This window comes from Hyla sarda, chromosome 7 (genome assembly GCF_029499605.1).
Source record: "Hyla sarda isolate aHylSar1 chromosome 7, aHylSar1.hap1, whole genome shotgun sequence".
Taxonomy (NCBI): domain Eukaryota; kingdom Metazoa; phylum Chordata; class Amphibia; order Anura; family Hylidae; genus Hyla; species Hyla sarda.
Window position 1 is genome coordinate 176,584,367 of NC_079195.1, and position 13,233 is coordinate 176,597,599.

General features: G+C 45.0%; 1 protein-coding gene across 2 annotated transcripts in view; it reads left to right on the plus strand.

Moving 5' to 3' along the window:
* Window positions 1-13,233, plus strand: part of LOC130282761 (homeobox protein prophet of Pit-1-like) — a 55,044-nt gene that overhangs the window by 28,299 nt on the left and 13,512 nt on the right. Inside the window, exon 1 of one of the 2 annotated variants that reach the window (XM_056531393.1) lies at window positions 3,598-3,668. The exons of the other annotated variant lie outside the window; for it this stretch is intronic. The gene's annotated coding sequence lies outside the window, so the exon portion shown is untranslated. Of the gene's footprint in view, window positions 1-3,597; window positions 3,669-13,233 lie in introns of those variants that run through there. 2 annotated transcript variants of the gene reach the window in all.

Here is a 13,233-nt window from a genome sequence, read left to right on the forward strand (position 1 = left end):
ACCGGAGAACCCCTTTAAACTCCAAATGGGGAAGCTGCAGTCTCAATAGGCATGAACGCCATACCCCAATGACAGATCAGCAGCGCAGATTGAAGAATATGGTTCAACCGAGAAAAAAACTCCTTGGAGACAGAATCAGGAGTAGGTCTAAGGTTGGGTTTACACAGCATACATTTTTTTTAATTTTTTTTATTTTTTTCAATTACAGCTGAAAAAGAAAAAAAAAATAATGCGTAAAATTAAATGCTGTTTTAACCTGGCCTAAAATACAGAAAAAAAGTCTTTCATTTATAGCTTTAGGACCAAATACTGACGAAAACACTACGTGTTAACACAACATTTACAGATCTCATAATGTCCAGCTGTATCTAGTGTCAATATAGAGGGAGATTTATCAAAACCTGTCCAGAGGAAAAGTTGCCCTGAGCAACCAATCAGATCGCTTCTTTCATTTTTAACAAGGCCTCTACAAAATGAAGGAAGCGATCTGACTGGTTGCTATGGGCAACTTTTCCTTTGCACAGGTTTTGATAAATCTCCCCCATAGTGTTTAAGGGGCTGCTGCATTTTTTGGTAAATTATTTTGTTTCCATATACACTGGAGATCAAAATTAGAGAACAACACACAATTTCCTAAATGTCAAGTCCATAGTGTAGTCCTATGTGAATATATCATGAGTAAAATAGCAGTATTTTAAGCTTATTTCACAAATTTTATTTATTCTAAGGCTAAGTTTCTACTTGTTTTTTTTTTTTTTTTAAACGCCAAGAAAAACGCCAATTCTGCCGCATGGCATTTTTTCGGGCAAAAAATGCTGCGGCCATATGTTAGCTGTAAATCAATGAGAAATCGCAAAATTCTCATTCCACTTGGCGTTTTTCACTTTGGCGTTTTTTTAAATCCTTTTGGCATTTTTTCACTCTTTTTTGGCGTTTTTCAGTTCCTTGGCGGTTTTCCAAAATTGCAGCATGTTGAGCCACTGGCGATTTTTTTGTCAAAATCATGGCGTTTTTCTCCCATAGAAGTCTATGGAAGTGAAAAAACGCCAAGAAAAACGATATGTAGGTTTTAACTTTGGCATTTTTGCAGCCAGTTTTTATTCTTTTTTGGACTTTAGCGATCCAAAAAAGTGATGGAGATACCTTTCTTAATAATTTTTTTATTAATTTAATAAATTTTTAATTAATTTTTAATTAATTTAATAAATTTCGTAGGGTACCATTAAAAAAAAAAGAAATAAAAAAGATACAGTAGTGAAGGAAAAAATTGTATCTAACGAAATTATCTTTTTTTATAACAAAATTTTTATTCATTTTTAAAACAGGGATCAATTCATGTGAGCGGGCGGGGACCTAAAAATATAGCCAATAATAAAAATGCAGTGTGTGTGTGTTTTTCTCATTTTTTCTTAATTTTTTACCTTTTGTTTAGGTAGTACTACTACTCCCAGCATGGAACACACTGTTCCATGATGGGAGTTAGAGATGAGCGAACTTACAGTAAATTCGATTCGTCACAAACTTCTCGGCTCGGCAGTTGATGACTTATCCTGCATAAATTAGTTCAACTTTCAGGTGCTCCGGTGGGCTGGAAAAGGTGGATACAGTCCTAGGAAAGAGTCTCCTAAGACTGTATCCACCTTTTCCAGCCCACCGGAGCACCTGAAAGCTGAACTAATTTATGCAGGATAAGTCATCAACTGCCGAGCTGAGAAGTTCGTGACGAATCGAATTTACTGTAAGTTCGCTCATCTCTAATGGGAGTAGTAGTACCTGTACTAATAGACAGAACGCCCGTTGTGATCCTCCTGTATAATGTATAGATGCGGCCGGCCGCTCTTCTATGGTCCCCTGCACTGCCATATATATACACTTATTAATATTTCCCGCAGAGAGCTGTGATTGGCCAGATGGTTCCAGCCAATCACAACTCTCTGTGGGAAATAGGAATAGGTGTATATATACGTCAGTGCAGGGGACCATAGAAGAGTGGCCGCCCGCATCTATACATAATACAGGAGGATCACAGGGAGTGACATCCTCTGTGATATTTCCTTAACTGCAGGTACTACTACTCCCAACATGGAGTACACTCTGCTCCATGCTGGGAGCTGTAGTACCTGCATTAATAGACAGATCACAGCAGGTGTCAGAAGTTACACTTGCTGCGATCTGTCTATTAATGCAGGTACTACAGCTCCCAGCATGGAGCAGAGTGTGCTCCATGTTGGGTGTAGTAGTACCTGCAGGTAAGAACAGATCACAGCAGGTATCACTACTGACACCCGATGCGATTGTCCTATCTATTGCAGAGATGGAGCAGCTTTCTCTTGCGCTCCGCATCTCTGCACTATACTTCGGCCAGTGATGTGAATAGAACATCACTCATTTATATTTTCCTCTGAGAGCGGTGATTTGCTGCAACCATCCAGCCAATCCCCTCTCTGGGCAGAAAATCTGAATGAGTGATGTTCTATTCACATCACTGGCCGGCACACAGAGCAGAGATGCGAGCGCTGTATAGAGCTGCTCTCCATCTCTGCTATATTATGGACAATCGCATCGGGTGTCACGACTGACACCCAGATGATATGTCTATCAGTACAGGTACTACTACTCCCATCATGGAACAGTCGGTTCCATGCTGGGAGTTGTAGTAGTACCTAAAAATAATTAAAAATAGAGAAAAGAAGTGAAACACACACACTTTATTAAAAAATTATTAAATTTTTTTTATAAAATATATAAATTTCGTTAAATACATTTTTTGCCATCACTACTGCATCCTTTTTTTTTATTTTTTTTTTTTGCTACCCAACAAATTTTGGGTACCAAAAAAAACCCGCCAAGGTGCAATTTCCACACAAATGAAAAAATGCCAGAAAAAACGTTAGACGCAGGAAATTGCACTGGTGTTTTTTCAGGCGTTTTTTCTTGCGTTTTTTTCAAACCAAAAAACGCAGAACAAAAAACAAGTAGAAACTTAGCCTTAAGCACAGAATAAAAATGTAAATGAGATAATTGAAAAAGAACACTGATCAAAATTAGAGAACACTTTCCGATACCTGCAAGTTATTAGTGTTAATCTGGCAACTGGTGCTAATTTCCTTAAAGGGGTACTCTGGTGGAAAAAAAAATGTTTTCAAATCAACTGGTGCCAGAAAGTGAAACAGATTTGTAATTTACTTCCATTTAAAAATCTTAACCTTTCAAGTACTTATCAGCAGTGTATACTACAGAGAAATTTGTGTTCTTTCCAGTCTGACCACTGAGCAGAGTGCTCTCTGCTGACACCTCTGCAGGGGAGGACTGACACCACCCAGGGCCCCCGGACCAAATAAAGCAAGGGCCCCCAGCAAGACTCCACCCCTGGCCCCACCTCTGCCCCGCCCCTATTCCCGCCCAGTATGCATATGAATATTTGCCATAGAAAGGAATAGGGGGTGCAGTGCGCTTGAGGCTATGGGGTACTTTGAGTGATGGCAATGCCAATAACCTTAACTACACCGAGGGGGAGATTTATCAAAACTTGTGCAGAGGAAAAGTTGTCCAGTTGCCCATGGCAACCAGTTAAATTGCTTCTCTCATTTTTCGGAGGCCTTTTCAAAAATGAAAGAAATGATCTGATTGGTTGCTATGGGCAACTCAGCAACTTTTCTTCTGGACAGGTTTTGATGAATCTCCCCCCAAGTGCCTTAAAACACTGAACTCCTCCTTTTTGTGCCAACTTCGGATCTCTGTCTGTGATACCCAGTCCAACTTGGCTCCATCCTCCACTCACCTTTAAAGGTTTACTCCGGTGGAAAACTTTTTTTTAAATCAACTGGTGCCAGAAAGTTAAACAGATTTGTAAATTACTTCTATTAAACATTCTTATTCCTTCCAGTACCTATTAGCTGCTGTATATTACAGAGGAAATTCTCTTCTATTTGGGATTTCTTTTTTGTCACGACCACAGTGCTCTCTGCTGACACCTCTGTCTATTTTGGGAAATGTCCAGAGCAGCATATGTTTGCTATGGGGATTTTCTTATGCTCTGGACAGTTCCTAAAATGGACAGAGGTGTCAGTAGAGAGCACTGTGCTTGTGACAGAAAAGAAATCCCAAATAGAAAAGAAATTGTTCTGTAGTATACAGCTGCTAATAAGTACTGAAAGGATTATAACATTTTTATAGAAATAATTTAAATATCTGTTTAACTTTCTGGTACCAGTTGATTTAAAAAAAAAAAAATACGTTTTTCACAGGAGTACCTGCCTTTCACCGCTCACTGCATGATGGCACAGTCAGATATATAACACATCTCTGACATCATATAGTGAGCGGTGAAAGGAAGGTAGAAAATAGCAACTAGTCCATTCATAAGCCACACATTTTACCTTTTTTGCCTCCTGCTTGGGTGAGGCCTCTTAGATTTATTACAGAAATAGCACAGCAGCACAGAGTATTTCTGAAGGGAATTGTAGTGAGGCAGACTGTCTGAAATACTCTGTGCTGCTGGGAAGCCTACTCCATCTTCTATCTGCCTTTTACCGCCCACTACATGATGGCACAGTCAGAGATATAAGTTATATTTCACATATAACTAAGTCAGACTGTTCCATCATGTAGGGAGCGGTAAAAGGCAGGTAGAAGATACATACAATTATACAATTCATAAGCCACCCACCTGGCCAGGCTAGCCTGTTTATGTGTCCATGCAGATGCCGACTGAGAAAGCTAGCAGAGAGATCAGGGCACTTCTCCGGCAGGGCTCTGTACACCGAGGACAGGCGGGGCTCTGTACACCAAGGACAGGCGGGGCTCTGTACAGCGAGGACAGGCAGGGATCTGTACACCGAAGACAGGCGGGGCTCTGTACACCGAGGACAGGCGGGGCTCTGTACACCGAGGACAGGTGGGGCTCTGTACACCGAGGACAGGCGGGGCTCTGTACACCGAGGACAGGCGGGGCTCTTTACACCGAGGACAGGCGGGGCTCTGTACACTGAGGACAGGCGGGGCCCTGTACACCGAGGGTAGGCGGGGCTCTGTACACCAAGGACAAACGGGGCCCTGTACACTGAGGACAAGCGGGGCCCTGTACACTGAGGACAAGCGGGGCCCTGTACACTGAGGACAAGCGGGGCCCTGTACACTGAGGACAAGCGGGGCCCTGTACACTGAGGACAAGCGGGGCCCTGCACACTGAGGACAAGGGGGGCCCTGCACACTGAGGACAAGCGGGGCCCTGCACACTGAGGACAAGCGGGGCCCTGCACACTGAGGACAAGCGGGCCCTGGACACTGAGGAAAAGCAGGGTTCCGTACCTGAGGACAAGTGGGCCCTGTACCTGATAGCGAGCAAGCAGGTCGGCGGGCGCACAGTGAGCTCCGACATGTGGCTGCGGCGCTTAGACGTGAGGTCACGTCACCCCCCACGGTGATGTGACCTCACACGCCGCAGTGCCACGCCGGAGTTCAAAGCGCATCTCCCAGGCAGCCACTGCAGTTCTCTTACAGGGCTGCCTTGGCTGTTTGGGAGATGCCAAACAGCAGCCAGCAGCACCATTCTCTGGGTCCGGGTGTGTGTCGGGCCGGGTCCGGGGGAGTGCCGGGCAATTAGATAAAAAATTGTTTTTATTTTATGTGGCAGGCGGCGGACAGGGGGCCCTTTCCCCCATCCGGGCCTTCGGACGAGGGCCGATTGGACCGGCCTGTCAGTCCGCACCTGTTGAGGGGTGTAGTTTCCAAAATAGTATGCCATGTTTTTTTTTTTATTTTATTTTTTTACTGTTCTGGCATCATGGGGGCTTCCTAAATGCAACATGCCCCCCAAAAACCATTTCAGCAAAATTCACTCTACAAAAGCCAAATTTCGCTCCTTCCTTTCTGAGCCCTCTAGTGCACCCACAGAGCACTTTACATCCACATATGAAGTATTTCCTTACTCGAGAGAAATGGGGTTACAAATTTTGGGGGGCATTTTCTCCTATTACTCCTTGTGAAAATGAAAAGTTTGGGGTAACACCAGCATTTTAGTGTTAAAAATCTAATTTTTCATTTTCACGTTCAACTTTAACGAAAGTTAGTCAATCACCTGTGGTGTATAATGACTCAATTTACCACTTGTTACGTTCCTTGAGGGGTGTAGTTTCCAAAATAGTATGCCATGTGGGTTTATTTTTTTACTGTTCTGACATCATGGGGGCTTCCTAAATGCGACATGCCCCCCAAAAACCATTTCAGCAAAATTCGCTCTCCAAAATCCCATTGTCGCTCCTTCCCTTCTGAGCCCTCTAGTGCACCAACAGAGCACTTCCCACCCACCTATGAGGTATTTCCTTACTTGAGAGAAAATTAATTACAAGTTTTGGGGGGCCTTTTTACCCTTTACCCCTTGTAAAAAGGAAAACAATGGGGTTACAAGAACATGTTAGTGTAAAAAATTGAGATTTTGATTTTTCTCCTCCATTTTGCTGCTATTCCTGTGAAACACCTAAAGGGTTAACAAACTTTTTCAATGTCATTTTGAATACTTTGAGAGGTGCAGTTTTCATAATGGGGTCCGTCATAGGGGATTTGCAACATAAAGACCCTCAAATTCACTTCTAAACTTAACTGGTCCCTGAAAAATTTTGATTTTCAAATGTTCGTGAAAAATTGGAAAATTGTTGCTATACTTATAAGCCCTCTGATGTCTTCAAAAAGTAAAAACATGTCAACTTTATGATGCAAACATAAAGTTAACATATTGTATATGTGAATCAATATGTAATTTATTTGACATGTCCCTTTTCCTTACAAGCAGAGAGCTTCAAAGTTAGAGAAATGCTAACTTTTCAAATTTTTCCAGAAATTTTGGAATTTTTCACCAAGAAATGATGCAAATATCGACGAAAATTTACCACTAACATAAAGTAGAATATGTCACGAAAAAACAAAAGCATCCCAGAGTTATTAATGCATAAAGTGATAGAGGTCAGATTTTTAAAAAAATGCTCCCGTCCTTAGGGTTATAATGGGCTCCGTCCCCAAGGGGTTAATAAGCCCAAAAGACACTGTGATAAATTTGGCACACAGAATCATTTAAAAAAGGTTAAAAAAAAAATGCTTACTTAAGTAAGACATTGATTAATGTCTCCCCTTCCCCTTCCAGAGCTGTTATCTTATATGTAGGGTTAGTTTAACACTTGTAAACCATATCTAGTTTAGTATGTCTATTTATTATGTATCTCTCTACAATTGTTCACCTGACCCTTAACAATTTGCTATCTTGCATCAGTCAGACAGCATAACCTACTGCTAAAGGCTGGAATGACATGTAGATAAAGCTACAGATAGACTTCCATAGTCAGTCTGCCACTATCTCATTTACAACTGAAAACTCATTACAGGGAAATAATCATTTCATTATTGGAGTGTTTAACATTGGAGACTACTGGACATGAACGGACATGTAGAAAGGTGAAGAGTCGGCATAACTGTTCGCTAGTTTATGGGATAAATGCTGTAGTCTTTCCAAGAATTATATGCTATAACATGTACACATAAATAACATTATCCACCCCTAAACAAGAGATACTGCTTAAGGCCATGTTCACATGTTTTGGTTTTACTGCTTTTGTTGCAGCAAATTTGTTAAAACTCTACAAAAATACAGAGCCACAATTTGCGGTCATTTGAAGAGATGGGCAGGGTTGGTCCCCAATACAAGCATTTTGGTATCTTTCACTGCTAGGTAATCATTGGCAAAGGGGTAGCTTTGGCATGAATGGGCTTGTGTCTCTCTTCTCAGGTCTCTGTACTTGATATGGCGTTTTGCTAGTTTGCCTTTTTGTTTATCTGTTTCATCTGGGAGCAGAAGAGCTAAAAAAATAAAATAAAATAAAATAAAAACATGGAGCCAGCTAATCTGCTCCATGACGGACACCCACGGAGCCCAACAGACTCCATAGACTTTGGGCTTTGTTCACATCTGCATTGGAGGCTCCTTTGGGAGCTTCCATTACAAAATAAGTCCAATAGCCTGGACAAAAAAAAACGTAGCATCTACGTAACCCAATAGACCTTGTCAATGGGGTCCATCAAGCTTTGTTGGTGTCTGTTGAGCAGCAGACCCACCTGCTTCTTGCTGTTTGTTCTTCTGCTCCCAGTTGGAGCAGATGAATGGAAAACACTTGAACATGGCCTTAAGGGTCCAGTCGGGTATCTGGCTGGTGTTTGACATTTTGCTGCACTTACTACATTTTTTTGACCACTCATTTGAACAGTATCTGCAATGGCGTCTCTGAATGCAGCCTTCAATGAAGATGAAAACTTATGCTGAGTTTACAATACTGTTGCTGAGGCCTGTATCATTTTCCTTTCTCTGTTCCGTCAGGGAATCCGAGAAAAGAAAAAACTGATCATGGTGATTCCCCATTGATTTCAGTGGATATATTCCTTAATGAATTTCAGTGGATATATTCCTCATTGATATCAGTTAATATATTCCTCTTTGATACAAGTGGATATATTCCCCATTGATTTCAGTGGATATATTCCCAATTGATATCAGTTGATATATCCCCCCATTGATATCAGTGGATATATTACGCATTGATTTCAGTTGGTATGTTCCCCATTGATTTTAGAGCATATATTTCCAATTCATTTCAGTAGATAATGGAAAAGAAAAAATGACAAGTGCCCCTTGTCCAGTATTTTTCAAAGGGAAATGGTAAGACAAAGTGAAAATGCACTTACCAAGTTGTGTTGCGCTATGAGCACAACACCATATAGCATATTAGTCATAAATGGCCTGCAGCCTCGATCCCCCTGGCAAAGAAACTCTGCTCATCCGGCTTGAGACAATGTACAAAAAAGGATACAAAATGGGATCTCTGTTGGCGTTGGTCCTGATATGATCACAAAGTTACTTGGATCCTTAGGTCATGTTAAACAGGTTTATTTAGCACAAAAAACAACATGTTTCTGGTTCGTAATGAGCCCTTCATCAGGTAACTTTTACATGCAGCATGTAGCCTATCAGCAGCCACCCACCCTTGTGATGTCACAGCCCTATATAATCGGCAGTCATGTGTGTTGCACAGAAAAACATTTTTACAGCAGCAATTCACTTCCCAGTCACATCAGCATTCTATTGCAGAGAGAGAGACAGAGAGCAGAGTGTTGCACAGAAAAGCTTTTTTACAGCAGCGATTCACCTCAAGCCCAAATCCAGCCTAGAAGCACTGATAGGGAAGGGAGTGAGATTGTGTGCTGCAGCACTGGTGCATACGACAACTGAAAAGCTAATAGTAGCCAGCCAGTTAGGGTGAGCAGAGCACTAAAAGCGTATTGTGAAAGGCCATCTGTGAAAGGCCATCCAAAAGTACACACCTGCTGGTGTTGTAGACAAATACTGTTTTTAAGCATTCTGGAACGCATTGTCCTCCCCTCATAAGTGCATACCACATACGTACATCTAAGTGGTGTACCATTCTGTTCCTGTGAAAGTCTTAAGGGCCTAGATCAGGGGTCTCACGGAACGAAATTTTGTGGCCCAAGGAACGAAATTTTGTGGCCCGCACCAGGGATCTGGAATTTGTATCGCCCGACGCCTGGGACATGCAGTGAAGGGCGCTGGGCAGGTGATTTCTTCAGGCATTTAGCCCTGCTTCGGGCAAGCAGGGCTAGATGCCGGAAGACTTCACATACTTCGTCAAACACTGCTACATGGCACGCGGTACACATATGACGGGGCAACCAGTCTTGTCACTAAACTGCTACTTACATCTGCCTGCGAAGACTACCTGGCGGAGGTGCACGCGGTGAGTGACGTCATCGCAAGCACCGCACAGGGACGCCGACGTCCTGCGCAGAGCGTGCGATGACGTCACTTATAGCACGCACCTTGCCAGGAAGTCCTGCATGCAGATGTAATTGGCGCTGTCCAGGTGGGGAATCTGTGCTACGGCTACCTAATTTGGGGAATCTGTGCTAAGGCTACCTAATGTGGGGAAACTGCTGCGCTACCTAATGCGGGGAAACTGTGCTACGGCTACCTAATGTGGGGAATCTATGCTAAGGCTACTTAATGTGGGGAATCTGTGCTAAGGCTACCTAATGTGGGGAATCTGTGCCAAGGCTACCTAATGTGGGGAAACTGTGCTATGGCTACCTAATGTGGGGAAACTATGCTACCTAATGTGGGGAAACTGCTACCTTCCTAATGTGGGGAAACTGCTACCTTCCAAATGTGGGGAAACTGCTACCTACCTAATGCTTCACCCCCCCCCCCAGCAGTAGCACCCCCATCATCCATCAGCTCATGCTATTACCACAGGGGGGTAGGGAGAATGGGGGGGTTTTGCTGGTGGATGATGGGGGTGCTACTGCTGGTGGGGGGTGTTGCTGGTGGATGATGGAGGTGCTACTGCTGGTGAGGGGTGTTGCTGGTGGATGATGAGGGGCGTATGATGGGGGCATTATATGTGAGGGGCGCATGATGGGGGCATTATATGTGAGGAGCACATGCGGCCCAGCCTCACCCAGCCGCTACCTCCAGTGGCCCCCAGAAAATTTGAGTTTGAGACCCCTGGGCTAGATACTGTGAAAGGCCAGGCAAAAGTACACACCTGTTGGTGTTGTAGACAAATACTGTTTTAAGCATATTGGAGCGCATTGCCCTCCCCTCATAAGTGCATACCACATATGTACATCTAAGTGGTGTACCATTTTGTTCCTGTTAAAGTCTTAAGGGCCTAGATACTGTGAAAAGCCAGCCAAAAGTACACAAGTATGTCAGGCAGAGAAGTGCCAGGATGTGCACAGAGGAGTGGCAGAGGCCTAAATTCATCAGGCAGAGGTCGCAGCAGACTAGGGGCAAGTGGCAGCAGGAGTCGCAGTGAGAGGCCTAAGCTCCCGGGATCAGCTAGTGGTCGTGTCTCGACCAGCAACCCATCTGCCGTCATCGATTGGTTAACACGGTCATCCACTTCATCACAAGTGACATCTGACACCCCTAGTCAACAGTCGGTGGGTTCCTCAGACACAACCCTCAGTTGGCATGGCCTGGGAACAGTCCCTGTCATCCCATTGCCTCTGTCCTATGATGTTCCCTCCCCCACAGAAGTATCTTATGCTGTGGGTTCAGCTCCACTATTTAGTGAGGACGATCTACTAGAGGACAGTCAGCAGCTATTGCCCAGCCAAGAAGTGGAGGGGACATCTGCTGCTTCCTCTGCTAGGTGGGCAAGTAGTGCTGAGGAGAGTGGTGTGGGAGGTGGTGTTGCGAGCTTTCAGGCTCCTGAAGCAGACACTGTTGAGGAACCTGAGGAGGACATCAGTGACATGCAGATACAACTCGATGATGATGAAGCCGATCGCACCTGGAAGCCGGGTGCAGAAGGGGCTTCATCATCAGGAGAAGAGGGTTGCAGGTTGCCCATGAGGCAGCAGCTGAGCCAGCAAGGTGGTAGCATTGTTGTCAGTCAGCATAGGTGCAGAAGTGGAAAGTCTGGAACCAAACGTGCCCGGGGTAGACCACCTGCTTCGCGGCAGCCTACCTTCCCGGGAGGTAGTGGAACAGGGGTTCCTGGAGTCGGCGGCAGTAGCAGTCAATCAGTGTGGATTGTTGGTGGGAAAATCAGCTACTCGGCGGTGTGGCAGTTTTTCATCAAGCAGAGGATGCTAACATGGCCATATGCAAGATGTGTCGGGAGAAGGTGAAGCATGGCCAGGGTCGGAATGTTGGCACCACGGCCCTGCGCCAACATATGCAGCGTCACCATAAAGAGGCCTGGGAGAACTGTGGCTCCAATGTGGTGTGGTGGTCCAGCCATCTGTATCACCCAGTGGCATACTGCTCCCTGTTTCAGCCAGCCAAGACTCCACCACCTCAGCTGAAAAGAGCTGTGTGTCCTCCTTCTGTCGCTCCAGATGCTCCTGCTCCTCCTACTTCGAGTCAGTCATTACGCCAGCAATCCATCGGCGAAGCCATGTCCAAGAGACAACAGTATGCGCCCACTCATCCAACGGCGCACAAGCTGAATGTGCGCCTGTCCAAGTTGCTGGTGCTGCAGTCCTTCCCTTTTCAAGTGGTGGACTCTGCACCTTTTAGAGAACTGATGGCTTGTGCCGAGCCGAGGTGGAGAGTCCCAAGCTGTCATTTATTTGCGAAAATGGCAGTACCAGCCATGCACAATTTTGTGGAACAGAAGGTGGGCCTGTCCTTGAGCCTGTCAGTGTGTTCCAAAGTGCATGGCAGCACCGGCGTCTGGTGCTGTAACTACGGTCAGGGACAATACATGTCCTTTACGGTCCACTGGGTGAATGTGGTTCCTGCGCAGCCACAACAGCAACTTGGACAGGTCACGCCACTTCCGCCTCCACGCTCTCAGGCCTTTGGTCCTGTGACAGTGTGCGAATCCGCCTCCTCATCCTCCACTGTGTCCTCAGCCTCCACTTCCCAGACAAGTCTCAGTGCACCTCCAGCATACCATGTGTGCAGGGCACGTTGGTGTCATGCTGCTCTTCACATGGTTTGCCTTGGCGAACTGAGTACCACAGAGGAGGAACTGCAAAAAGTAATTTATCAAGAAATCGAATCATGGCTTACTCCACGAAAACTGGCAATGGGAACCATGGTGACTGACAATGGGAAGAACATCTTGTTTGCGCTGCGACATAGAAGCCTGGGGCATGCGCCCTGCATGGCACACATGTTCAATCTGGTTTTCAAGCGGTCCCTGAAGTTTGGCATGTACTTCAGCCACTCGTACAATGCAAAGCACCTCCTTGAGCTGCAGCGCCAGAATGGTATCCCCCATCATAGTCTTATTTGCGACGTTTCCACAAGTTGGAATTCCACCCTCCATGTGTTGGACCGACTATACAAAAAGCCATCAGCGATTTTTTGATTATCCAAATGGATAGGGGGACTCCCCTGTGTAACTTCAATGTCAACCAGTGGCAGCTCATACGTGATACCTGCCGTTTGCTCAGGCCCTTTGAGGAAGCCACATTATAAGTCAGTTGCTAGGATTACGGGATGAACTACGTCAATCCACTGCTTCATTTACTACAACACGTGTTTGAAACGATGGCCGGTCAGGGCACTGGTGAAGTGGCGCCCACATCTCACGGCCACATGAGCCCTGTGGGGGCTGAACTGGAGGAGGAGGGGGAGGGGCACAGTGGAGCAAAGTTTAGGTTTCACGAGATGTACGGTTTTTCTAGTCATCTGACAGGAGAGGAGGAGCAGGAGCA